We start from the raw sequence: 12,222 nt of genomic DNA on the forward strand, positions 1-12,222 counted from the left end.
AATTAGTATTAGTTAATATTAAAAGACTAAATTGTCCTCTTGAATAAATTTCCCAAAGTGTCTTCTTTGGGTTTCTTACTGAGGTATGCTGGGGTGAGACAACTTAGTGTTTGGTGAGCAACATTTGCTAATATTGCTTCTCTAACATGCAAAATAACTTGCTCATCATGACAGATAAGGAACTCTGCCTATTCTAGCACTATCCTAATTCCACATCAGAGCTAAGATGTATTCCTACTTTGCTATATATGAATTTTTCTACATATTAGTGACCAATTGTACTGTAGATTGTTGGAAATAACAAACAATTGGGCAAATCATCAAACTTTGTGTATAGATGCAGCCAAAATCAGACTTTTTTTTTTTCTTTTTTAGGTGTTTGGATTGAGTGACGCAGAGTTCAAAGCTTACACCCATTTATTCTCAAAAGTTACTCTGTGAAGAAAATTCCATGCTATATTTTACAGATCTACCATAAGACACGTTCACTTTTTTTGCACATTTTAAAATTCCTTTTCCTATACTTTCTATTATTATTTGGATAGCATTTGGGGAAGAAAACTTTAATCATAAAATCAACACTTTGGATCCAAACTCATGAATTCATCACCATAGAACAGTGAAATGCATGTCTCAGGCCCTGAAAGGTTTCAGTTCTGTCCCTGATACTGATCCATGCATCCATTAAAGTCTTCTTTTTCAGCCTTTACTAAATTAAGATATTTAAAGTGGACTGGTGTACATGCTACATGAGAAAAGTACTATAAAGCTAAGGAGCCCAATCAAATAAGTTTGCAAAATAGATGGCAACTATTAGACAGTCTTCTGCATTCACTTTAGCCACAGTGTTCACTACTAAATTGTATTAATAACTGGATAATTTGCAAAGGCACATATGCTTCAGGAGGTAAATGTAATGCTAAATATACTCTGTGTACTAGGGCTATGGATTTATATAGTCAGGGTATACTTTTATAATGAAAATGCCAGAGCACACACAGGGACACACACCTACTTGAGTCTAAACTGATACAAAATTGGGACACTAAGCTTTACAACTATGTTAGATCTGTGTCTCCATTTTTCCACACTGAGAATCCTGGTTTTCTAGGTTAAAGTTACAATAGATTACAATTTTCCATTATTAATAATGTGCTTTATCTCATTTTATGAGTTGAATTGTGCCTCCCAAAAGATGTTGAAGTCAAAACTGCCAATACTTGTGAATATGGCCTTATTTGGAAATGGGGTCTCTGCAGATGATGAAGTTAAGATGAGGTCATTAGAGTGGGCCCTGATCAAATATGACTGTGTCCTTATAAAAATGTGAAATTTTGGCACAAAGACAGAGAAACACAGAAGACAATGTGAAGACACAGGAAGAACCCCATCTAAAAGTCAAAGAAAACCTGGGCCTAGCCAGAAGCTAAGAGAAACCATGGAACAGAGTCTTCCTCAGAGACTTGAGAAGGAACCAGTCATGCAGACACCTAGATTTCAGGCTTCTAGACTGAAGAAATGTGAGGCAATGAATTTCTGTTGTTTAAGCCAGCCAGTTTGTGGTATTTTGTTTTGGCAGCTCTAGCAAACTACCACATTCTGCAATACCAAAAAAAAGGATATGAAAGTTCAATATTAATATTACTATATCTTTTATAATACCTGAAACTAGTTACATTTTGTATACCTTCTTCTTCCCCATTTTCAATATATCATTATTTCTAACTCATAAAATATATAGCCATCACATACTGTACTCTGTCTCTATTAATTTAACTTCCATTTAGTCATAGTTTTATAAGTAACTATATAGTTGATACTTATGACCTATTCTTAAGTCTGTCTCTCTCTATTATTTTGGTTGTCTGAAGCTTATTATCTAGTAGATTCCTGAGGAAGAGTTCATGGGGTAAATATTCCCTAATTCATTTTACTTTGATAATTTTTTGATCCTACTATACTAGAATATAGATTTTGCTAAATATAAAATCCTTGGCTCACATTTTTTTTCCTTGAGTATTTTAAATGTGTCATCTCGAATTAAGTATTACTGTTAACAAGACTAAAAGTTACTAAATTTTCATTTTCTTATAAGTCACCTTTTCTTTTTGCCTAGATATCCAAAGGATATTTTTTCCAGTTATTTTACTAGTTATTCACTAGAATATCTCTTGATGTTGGTCATTCTGGGGCAATATTCTCAGGTATGAAGTATGTTTTTTCACATGTATGTATATGTGTGAGTGTATGTGTGTGTATATATATATAAAATGTTTATATATATCAAATGACATATTTTGTTGTTTTAATTGTACTTTAACTTTCTTCTGATACATCTATTATGCATATGTAGGGTCTTCTTCACACATATATTCAATAATTTCCATTTTCTCTACTCCTTGTCTATTTATAAAAACTAAAAAACAAAACAAAAAAAAATCAATGTACCCAATATATTTGAGCTTATTTCAGACCTATCTCTTTTTGAATCCTTAAGCCAAATATTAATGTATATTGACAACTATGTTCTTTTCCCAGAAGTGTTTTCACTATCCTAGGTGTCTTGTATTTTCATACAGAGTTCATAAATAAATATCTTCAAGAAGGCTTGCTAGTGTGTTTATTGAAATTGTGTTGAATCTATAGAATAATTTAACATCTGATATGGTTTGGCTCTGTGACCCCCACCCAAATCTAATCTCAAATTGTAATCCTCACATGTCTAGGGAGGGACCTGCTGCTGGGAGGTGACAGGATCTTGAGGGCAATTTCTCTCATGCTGTTCTGTGATAGTAAGGGAGTTCTCATGAGATCTGTTATTTATTATTATTATTATTTTGATAAGTGTCTGGTGCTTCCCCCTGCTCCCACTCTCTCTTCTGCTGCCTTGTGAAGAAGATGCTTGCTTCTGCTTTGCCTTCCACCATGATTTTAAGTTTCCTGAGGCCTCCCAAGTCATGCAAAAGTGTGAGTTAACTAAACCTTCTTTATTTATAAATTACCAAATCTTACCTGAAGATGGTAAGTCTCAATTTATTTAGGTCTTTTTTTAAGTTTTCTGAGGAAAATTCTATAGTTTCAAGGCCTTTTAAATAATTTGCTAAATTTATGCCTAGTTATTTCAGTTTTATTCCATTGAAATTGGTATCTTAAAATTTTAATTTCTACTTATTCATTGCCAGCATGAAGAAATACAACTAGACTTTCTCTCATTGACCTTGTACACCATGAGCTCAGTAAATTAATTTTTTAATTCTTGTAGCTTTTGGCAGACTTTTAGCACATACGCATATATGACTATGTCACCTAAAATTTTGAAAATTATGTTTTCAAAACGGTTGGCTTTTACTACCCCCCTTCCAATTTTTAGTGGGCTAGGATGCTCGGCATAATGCTTAATAGAAAAATGAGAGAATATATACTTACCTTGTTTATGATATTAGGAGGAAAACATTCCTTTTTTTTTTTACTATTAAAGATGATGTTAGCTGTAGATGTTCTGTAGATTCTCTTTATCAGATTGAGGAAATTCTCTTCTATTCCTAGCATGAGGAAAGCTTTCCTCATGTATGGATATTAAGTTTTCAAATACTTTTCCTGTCTTTATTGAGATGAACTTTTTTTTCCTTTTCAGTTAATATAATAATTGCATTGATTTTTTGTTTAAAATAAAGCAAACTTTTGATGTTGGAGGTAAACTCCACTTGAGCATGGTGTGATTTTTTAAATATATATTGCTGCAATTTGGTAATATTTTGTTAAAAAATTTTAGTACTATGCTTGGAGCAAAAATGATATATGGTTTCTTTCCTTTTGATTTTTTAAATTTATTTTTAGTATCAGGGTAATGCTGTCTTCATAAAATGACATGGTAATTGGTCCCTCCTTTCCTATGTTTTGGAAGAGTTTGTGTGAAATCAGTATTTTTTTTATATTTAGTAGAACTGGGAAAGCGAGAGGAAGCCATAGTTCTTCCCCTTCTGAGATCCCAATTATCTGAATTTTTGATTACTTGATAATTTTCCCACTGGTCACTGAGATGTTGCTCTTTTGTTTTTCTTAATTTTCCTAAGTGTACTTTATTTTAGATAGCTTATTTGCTTATATTTAAAAGGGCACTGATTTTTTTTTTATTGTGTATTCTGTTTTAATCTCATGCAGGGATTTTTATTATAAATATTGTATTTTCATCTCTAACGGCTCCATTTTTTTTTTGCAGTTTCATTTGGTTTTTCATTATACTCATATTTAATTTGGAGGATATTGATTGTATTTATAACTACTGTTTTAAAATTATTGCCTGGGCTGGATTCAGTGGCTCATGCCTGTAATCCCAGCACTTGGGGAGACCAAGGTGAGTGGATCACTTGAGCTTAGGCGTTCAAGACCAACCTGGGCAACATGGCAAAAACCCATCTACCAAAAATACAAAAATTAGCTGGGCATGGTGGTATGCACCTATAGTCCCAGTTACTAAGGACATTGAGGTGGAAGGATGGCTTGAGCCCCAGAGGTAGAGGTTGCAGTGAGCCAAGATCATGCCACTGTCCTGGGTGACAGGGCCAGACCCTACCTGAAAACAAATAAATAATAATAAATAAAATAAAATAATTGTCTGAAATTCCATCATTTCTGTTACATCTGAGGCATCACTTATATCTCTCCCAGTTGGGGCTATCATTCTCCCACTTGTTGGCAAAACTATCAGTTTTGTCAAAAATAGTTTTGATTAGTCAATATTTGATTGGTGGAGTGTTAAGCATTGCAAATATGACACTATAGAGTGTATCAATTTTGTTTTCTTCTCTTAAATTTGTTTGGCTGTGATCTCACAAGCAGTTAAACTACTTGCAGCTCATCTTTATTAATTTGATGTTTGTTCTTAGTCTTTGTTGTAGAGTTTAGACTATGCTCTACTTTAAAGCTAGTTGTAGTCTAAAAATAGGGCATGATGATTCTGGGAATCTGTCACAAACCGTAGTTGATCAGTGAGGACTCCAGACCCTGACTTACTGAAGCTCTAACATTACATTAATTTCATGTTTTGCAATGAGAGTTGAAAATTATTAAACTTAGAGCTGCCCTGTCAATTTTTGTCCAACCCTGTGGCATTTCATGCTATGCATTCCTGAGTCATAGTCCCAAGATGTCCCAGTGCAAATTTTTAGGTTATTTTTTGTTTTTGGTTTTGTTTTTAATGTTGTAGCTCCTTCTTTTCTGGAACTCTGATCTAAAATATTTAGTCAGTTCAACTTCTTAAAGTTTGACCTCTGTTTTCTTAACTGAGTAAAACTGCTGTGCTCTGTTTAGGATACCCCTTCATGCACCATGGTCTAGAATGTACCTTAGGCAGCAATCCAAAAGAACTGTATGGCTACCTTGCTTGTTTTTCTTCTCTCAGGAATCATAGTTTTCTTTTTTCCTGTTTTCTAATATCTAAAATGAATTTTAATGTATCTTATTTTATTTTCTATATATTTTTTATACTAAGAATGTAAGTTCAATTCTTGTTAGTCCATCTTGGGTAGAAGAAGTTATTTCTCTTCATTTTTAGAAATTTCTCCCTTTTCACATTCTATTTCTCTTAAGTCACTCTCTGTTCTATTTATTTGGTCATGTGTTTTCTCTAGTTTAGTAATCACTTATTAAAAATTTTTATTTCATTTCTAATTATTTATAGACTTTTATCTCATTTCTGAAGTTTTTTTCTGGTTGATGTTGGTCTTTCATGTTTTGTATTATTTTTCTAATATCTTTTAGTTAACTTAACAAATGATAGGCTACAGTATGGATTTGTTTTGAGTGTGCCTCTATGCTTTCTGTAGTACTTTCATGGTAGAAATGCCATTTAACTCTTAATTTTCTTTTTCCTTATGATGACTTCAAAGGAAATTTTACCTCAGTACTTTCCTATTGTTCAATGTATTTCCTGAACTTTTTTTTTTTTTTTTTTTGAGGCGGAGTCTTGCTCTGTCGCCCAGACTGGAGTGCAGTGGCCAGATCTCAGCTCACTGCAAGCTCCGCCTCCCGGGTTTACGCCATTCTCCTGCCTCAGCCTCCCGAGTAGCTGGGACTACAGGCGCCCGCCACCTCGCCCAGCTAGTTTTGTATTTTAGTAGAGACGGGGTTTCACCGTGTTAGCCAGGATGGTCTCGATCTCCTGACCTCGTGATCCGCCCGTCTCGGCCTCCCAAAGTGCTGGGATTACAGACTTGAGCCACCGCGCCCGGCCGTTCCTGAACTTTTAAGTGGTGATTTGTTAAGGATACCTTTTCTGCTTTCACAAAGCTCCATTTTCTGTTTTCACAGTATTAAAACAAACAAACAAACAAACAAACAAACAAAAAACCTCCTTGCTTTCTAGCTTTCTAAAATTTCCTACCTTTGTAACTCTCCTTCAGTTTTACTTGGGTGTTCTCTTTCCTTCATCTGTCCCGTCCCTATTTGACTTAATTTTGATACCATTTCAGCAACTACTCCTCAATGTGGTCCTATATCATGTAAGAGAAACCAGGCTGGTTAAGGTTTAGGAATCACGGACTGGTATGCTTTAGCCCCTTCAAATCTCATCAGTATCCCATGTAACCACCCGGTATGGGATCGGACAAAATTCTTCCCAAATTACCTCAAGATCTGATAAGATTTCCTAAGACTCCGGCCTCAGATTCACCAATGAGGATCTCTGTGGAATACCCGTCGATCCTTTCACAGATCTCCTGTTCTCAAGTCCTGCACAGACTCTAATATGATAAAAGTCATGTAGCTATTAGTGTTTTATCCCTTATATCTTGTAATCTGTGATTCACAAGGATACTTTCTCACCTCATTGTGTAGCAAATTTTTTTACCCATTGTTGATCTTGATATTTGATTGATCTGTCTGTTTTTACATGAGGATTTGAAGTCGTTGAAAATCTGTGTTGCTACTACCAACATATCGCTAGGATCCTCCAAATCAGTAAATTTTTTGAATGAAAAGTGGTGATATTAAACATTACTCTATAAAAAAAGGCATAGATTGGAACTGCTCTAGTCAAACTGAAATGTATGGCCATTCTATCCATAGCTTAAGGATAAAATTCACAAGCCTTAGCTTGGCCTGCAATATCCTTGAAGATTTGGTCTTTACTTACCTCTTCATTACATTTCCTTCTATCACTGACTCAAATATATTCTATGCATTAAACATAATAACCTATATACAAATAATAAAGTTTCACAAATAAACAGTGTTTTATGGTTGTGGTATCCTTAATTGCACCAAATTAACCAGAGTAATGGAGGAGTTTTAGTATGAGCCACTGTCCCTGAAAGACCCTGGACAACTCACACATATCCCTTATGATACTGAGTCTTAAGCATTGTTGATGGAAGTAAGGCGCAGGAAGGGTGTTATAGTGTTATATTATCATCAGTTTCTTTTGGAGGAGCGTAAGACACTAAACCTTACCCTCTCAATTTACATACTATAGTATATATCCTTAGACCAAAAGCTAACTCATGTGACTTAATGGCTTAAGTAGTAGAAACAGCTTTTTTCTTGTATTACTAACCAAATTTAGCTTGGTACAGGCAAACTAAATTTGTCACTCTGTATATTCAGGTGTTTAAAAGTGGAAGCTTATTTGTCAGGAGACATACCATCTAATCTCCAAACTAAAATACTCCCATTGTGTGGGAGACTCCAGTTGTCAGAGAATATAACATTAGTGACTTCTCTTTGACAATGCCTTGACTATTGCTTAGCCTCTGTCTCTCACAGCTGGTCTAAGGGGCTGAGCTGAGTTTCAGAGCATGAAATTAAAAAGTAGGACAAACATTTCTCAGGCCAAGCTTATGATCATTGCTCAATTGGTTAAGTTTCTTTGTATGTGCCTCTGTCTATATAAAGAGGCTTTTCTCATTATTGGTCCTTCTTATTCAATTATGGTACAGAAGTCATAACTTAGTAAGAATTAGTTTATTAACTCCTAAGACTAGTTTATTATCAAGATAGATATCTCAATCTTAGTGAAGCAGAGTTTATAAGCACTGAAGCAAAACAAGGAAGCACTTACTTAAAAGAATGAGCGTTTGTCTAATTTCTTCATTTAAAGGAAACATTTCAAGCCTTAACATTTTAACTTTATTGAAGATTACTTCTTCCTTTCCCAAGATAATAGAAATATTATTTAAGAAATCTATCTATGCTGTCATATATACTTCCATGTTTTCTGAAAACTCTATTCTATCCTTAAGATTCTTTAAAAACTCTCCACCTAGTCTTTCAAATTTGTAATAGATATTTCTTCTTCATCTACCAAGATTTCAATAATTTTTCCACCTTTTGTATGCCCATAGTACTTCATTGATACATCTGTATGTACATCCAATTTTATTGTGGTAAAGTAATTTGATCAGATTTTTATTTCCTAATGAATAGAGGCGGTACCTTATTCATCTTTATATCTCTGAGCATAACACAGTTGCCAGACATATGGTTAGCATTCAAAATATATTTGTTGAATAAAATATTATTTAATTAGTAAAAATGACAACTAAATTTTAATGAGTACATGTACTATTCTGTGAACACTGCTAAATTTAGAACAGATTTGCAAAGTACATGGTATTATTTAATCCACCTCAAACTGAAGAACGTGAGACCCAGTGAAGTTTAAAAAATTGCTTACCATAATATAGTTGATATAATCTTATATAATTAGCTGTATAATCTTAACAAATTTATTTAAGAAAAAATATTTCAAGGAAATGAACAAAAAATTGTATAGGGGTGGGCATACTTAGAAAAAGTAAGTAGACACTGCATCCATCAGGGCCTATTCAAGAAAACTGAAAACCTTACCAGGCATATCAACAGAAAGAATTTAATATTAAGAACTGGTTACACAGGCATTGGAAAGCTGAAAGAGCCTAAAGGAAATACTGAGTAAATTCCAAGATAGTAATTGAAGATAATAGCTATTATCTGTAGTGTTTAGGAAACTAAAGAGAAGAGGTGAAATCGCCAAAACTTAGAAGCTCAAAGAAGAAATTCTATAGACAGAACTATTCTCAGACCTCTGAGGTGGAGATACCACTTAGCTGCTCCTGCTAGCTTTGAGGGAGCATTTGGTGCTGGCACTGGGAATCCTGAAAAAGCAGGAATCTAAAAAAGAAATGTCCTTTTTGCCTTGCTTCTGTCTTTCAATCTTCCTCTAGTGTCTCTTATCAACAGAACTCAAAAAACAGAAGCCACTGGGCAAGGAAGTCTAAGGAATGTAGTTTTCAGAGTTCTAGCTGCAGCATCATAAAGCAATCTAGAAGTGTGGGTTTGGAATTCAGACAATAGGAAAATAACTGACATGCCTAATTTAGATATAATTTGAATTTTTTTCATGAGTTTATGTGCGAGGGAAAATTCAAAAGGTAAAATGACTCATTTTTTCAAATATCTGCTAAGCATCAGACAACATGTTAAGCTCTTTAAAATACTGCTTATTCAACAAACATTTATTGACAGTATACTATTTCCAGTCACTGTAAATGACCCTTTAGGTGCAATGGTGCATAGAATGACATTATAATTTTTTCATGGATTTAGAGACTTGAAGGAAAAATGGGCAAATAAATATGTGTTTATAACATGTGTACCTATATAACTTGAATCATGTAACAATCTTGAAAAGGAGTCAGATAAGAAATTAAGAATGAAGAAGTGATGTAAATTTTCAAAGGCTGTAAGGACTAAGTAGCACTGACAGGATCTGAACCTAGAAACGTAAGAGCTGAGGTCTATGTCTGTTCCCAAGGTACCACTATTCTTGGTGAGTGAGAGAAGTCTAGAATGGCATCTTGACTGCTGAGTTCTGCAGGCTCATACAGGGAAAAGCTAAAAAACAAGTTATTTGATTTTACTTTCATTCTTTAGCTTCCTAAAAAATTGCAAATGAATGTCTTACATGGATATCATGCCAAGGGAAAATAAATTCTCATTAGTTTTATCAAAATGTTTATACTTTACATTTGTAGAGCCACATTACATGTGTATTTCTGCACTTCGGACTAGCTAGACATTTCTGTTGATCAATAAGTTTAGGGGAAAAAAAACTTTTATTTCATCTTCCAGTATGATTCCCTGAAAAGCATGGTACTAAAATTTCAACTACAAGAAGAAGAATTGCTAGAGGCTATAAAAATTCTCTTTTGTGCTAGATAAATGATGTTGAGTGTTTTGGTTGTTTTGTTTTATCATTTAAAAACTCTATTAGTTGTTTCTCATGACTGCCTAGTAGCTATGACCTGTTATGACCTGCGTCACTGAGAAAAGAGACAGAATAGAATTCATTAGAGCTGAAAGAATCTTTAGTGATTCAGACCATTTGATTTACACATAAAGAAACTGTGACACTGGAGAAGTTAAGTGACTTCTCTCAGTCTCCCATTATTAGCTTCTTAGGGGGAAGAAATCTATTAAATATTGAGATCATGACCACAGGTGCCAGTCCTTTCCACAGTGTCATATATGTTAAATATATTTAGTTTTCATAAAAGAAAAGAGCAGTTAAATGAACTGGTGCAAAAGGTTTAACAGCACTTAGAGACTTCAGTAATGAAGATATTATTTAGAAATTCCTGGGACCTAGGAAGTAACTCCCAGTAATCTCATCATTTGAAGCCAATGATTTGAAAGATAATTTTGGTTGGAAAGAGGAATTCACTGTTAACAGTTTAAAATGGAGAACACAATTTGGTGGGATTGCAGGATGAGAACATTTTGGCAATGTAGATTTACGTAGTTTCATAGAGCCCAAGGAAATTCATACCAGCATCTTGGCATGAAACTCTGACACTTGTTAAGTGCAGTACAAGAGACTGAGAATATTATGGAAAGGTGGATGTGTCCAGGGTAGAACCACCTGATAGAATCTAAGTGACTTTATTTGAGATCTTCATGAAAAGAGAAACATCAAAGCATAAGTTTCATAGTCTTATATGTAGCTCCTGGAGGTTTTATTGACTGTAATGCTATATTGACCAGTAGAATAAATTTGCCTGACATGTTCTCTTTGCATTTCCCAAATAGTCTCTAAGTGAACATGGAAAAAAATAATCAGTTACTGAGATACTAATATCTGGCATTAGCAAACAAAAACTAAGCTTATGTCATAAAAGAAGATTCTAATAGGCTAAAAACAAACCGGGAAGCAGAACCCCATTATGAGTCCTCCTAGTCTAAAAATAGAGTGATGATCTCTCTACAAGTGGAGACCATGTGTTCTATAGGGTCTCCAGATTCAGCCCAATTTAAGGAGTATTGTTCTGTCTTTGGTTTTTGAATCAGAGAGAGCTAGGTTTCAATCCTGGAACCTACATTAAGCCAGTGTGACTTCAAAGAATTTACCTAATTTTCTGAGTCTTACTTTAAGACAGAAATAATTGGCCAGGCACAGTGGCTTATGCCTGTAATTCCAGCACTTTGGGAGGCTGAGGCAGGCAGATCACTTGAGGTCAGAAGTTTGAGACCAGCCTGGCCAACATGGCAAAACCCTGTCTCTACTAAAAATACAAAAACTTATCTGGGTCAGGTGGTGCAGGTTTACAATCCCAGCCACTCAGGAGGCTGAGGCAGGAGAATCACTTGAACCTGGAAGGCAGAGGTTACAGTAAGCCAAGATCACGTCACTGCACTCCAGTCTGGGAATAATCAATACAGTTCTTAAAGAATTCCTATTACATGCTTTTGAAATATATGAAAAGAAAATTTTAGAAAGAATAGTGCCGGATATATAATAGAAATTTGGCACACCAGAATTACTGAAAAGACGTTGTTTCAATATGATGGAAAAGATACACATGCAGCAGGCAGTTTGCTTTCTAATGTTCAACATAATTTGATTCCTTTTAGCACTATGTTTGGACTTCCTAAACGGAAAGGAGAAAATCATAAATAGCTCTCGTTCTGAAAAGAATAGATAAAAAGGTACTGTCAGATAAGGAATGAGAGAAGATGGAGATTGATCAGCTATAATATTTCACACAATAATTAGCTTTTGCTTGTTACTTACTGCTTCCCTAAGAATATAGGTCTTATCGGACACCTGAAGCCAAGTCAAAGAAAGGGTATTAAGTAGGTCAGGCGAAGAACATTTAATTGACTTTATGTAATCATTCCACATCGTATACACATATCAAAACATCATACTGTGCCCCATAAACACAGACAACATAATTTGTCAATTAG

Source organism: Rhinopithecus bieti, unplaced genomic scaffold (genome assembly GCF_001698545.2).
Source record: "Rhinopithecus bieti isolate Rb0 unplaced genomic scaffold, ASM169854v2 scaffold_19, whole genome shotgun sequence".
Taxonomy (NCBI): Eukaryota; Metazoa; Chordata; class Mammalia; order Primates; family Cercopithecidae; genus Rhinopithecus; species Rhinopithecus bieti.